A 1,916-nucleotide genomic window follows, 5' to 3' on the forward strand; every position below is an offset into this window, starting at 1 on the left:
GCAACTGTAGCAACGCCCCTGACCATGGCAATGGACGGGACAAATTATGTGAAAATGTACATTAAGACTAAAGCACCCTCAGTAATTTCAGAAGCACCCTCAGTGATTTATTTCTGGTTGATACTGTTTTATTGTAGGACTGTATAAAAAACAACAAAATACAAATGCACTAAATAAAATAATTTAACAAATGCATTTACAATAAGCACTTAACTCAAATAAGTATTAAATAATAAAATAAGTACCGGTAACTAGAGAATGCTGACTATAATCAGCATGCAGTAGGATATACTCGCTCTTTTGGTCTTCAATGATGCAAGGGCAAATTTTGAGCATGCACAAGCAATATCTGAGAGAGCAGAGCCAATTCATGAGAGAACAATGTATATTTAACAGTGCACATCCAGTTTTGTGTGAAAGTGAAGAAAATCCGCTTGCGAGTGGAGAGATTTGTGTTCGCGCATTACATGGATGCTACATTACTGCACTCTCGAAATTTGTCATTAATATAACAAAACGCTATAGAAACCGCTTGTAGGAACCATATTATTGTTCATATTCTTTTTATTTAAGTATTGCTTTGTATGCTGTTTTGTATTTTTGTTAGTACGAGTCCTCTATAGGAGATATTGTCTTTGACCATGCTCACAGGAGATGGCGTGCACACAAGAAAGAGCAGAGCAGAGGCCATTAAGTTAATGTTTGTTTATGGACTGACTTGATTGGTTTGCATTTGTTTTAAGTTTTGAAAGTAAAATAAAAAAGAGATGCACTTTTGGCAACTTTTTAGATTCTTTTGAAAAGACGAAGCACACGTCAAACACTGTTCAATGGTGGTGTTTCCCATGTGGTAAACTAAAATGATTTTTTTGCCGCTACACCACTTAAATTTAAATATAAAGAAGAGAAGAAAGCTGCCCTAGGCAGCTGCCTATATTGTCCATGCCAGGATCCACCACCGCCAGATGTAGTTAGAAATTTACTAAAAACAAGCCAATCGCAAGACATCTGGTAGGGGGGCACCTGGGGTGGCCAACCAGATTTCAGTGGGGGCCGGTGCCACCCCTGGCCACCATGTAGACTCGCCCCTGCATGTTATAACAACAAACGTTATAAAAACTGTGCATTTAATTTGATCTCCATTTAATTACCATTGAACAATACGTGTTTAAATACTGTATCTGACAAAAACTCAAATATCAAATATAAAATAGAATAAGAAAAACTAAAAAAACTAAAAATATTTTACTCTACACATAGTACAGCACCTACCATATCAGAACAGTCTATACTATATTACTAATATTGTTGATTACAAACTTGAAGCATACCGTACCCTTCACGACTCTCCACAGAGATGTAAAACTCTTCTGCTGATCTGGGTTTAAAGTCAACACATGATTTCAGTCTGAACTGCTCAAAGGCTCTCAAAATGATTCCTCTGTCATTCATACCTGTAACAACAAACAAAACTGAGTGGAAAACAATAGAAAAGTTACATTCAATATTTAAAAGTTGAGAAATCTGAAATCTTACTGAGATTTACACTCAGCTCATAGGGGACGGGAAGATCCCACCTGGACTGATTCACTAGAATGACGCTGCCCTGCCTAGGCTTTAAAGAGATCAATTTAAGTATCTTACACACATACATACACACACACACGCACGCACACACACACCTCCATGACGTCTCCTTCTGTGAGATTCAAACCTAAAACCACAAGAGCGTTCAGTTCACAGTAAGTATGCTTGAATTAAGAAGTATTTCAATAAATACGTTTTTCAATAAAAATAGTAATTTACAAACAAAAATAGATCAAAGTTATCTTATTGCTTTCTGTATATTAATGTATTGGGGGTTCTTGAGATAATAGTTTTACCTTTGTTTATATCTGGAATACTCTTCTGTTTCT

General features: G+C 36.2%; 1 long non-coding RNA gene across 1 annotated transcript; it reads right to left on the reverse strand.

Annotated features, from left to right (window-relative positions):
• Nucleotides 1–251: 251 nt before the first annotated feature.
• LOC131539201 (uncharacterized) lies at nt 252–1,716 on the reverse strand. The gene is made up of 3 exons (XR_009270801.1): nt 1,683–1,716; nt 1,537–1,615; nt 252–1,454 (listed from the first exon to the last, which is right to left on the reverse strand). It is a non-coding gene; the product is annotated as an uncharacterized LOC131539201 (long non-coding RNA).
• Nucleotides 1,717–1,916: the final 200 nt, after the last annotated feature.

Source organism: Onychostoma macrolepis, chromosome 04 (genome assembly GCF_012432095.1).
Source record: "Onychostoma macrolepis isolate SWU-2019 chromosome 04, ASM1243209v1, whole genome shotgun sequence".
NCBI classification, from domain to species: Eukaryota; Metazoa; Chordata; class Actinopteri; order Cypriniformes; family Cyprinidae; genus Onychostoma; species Onychostoma macrolepis.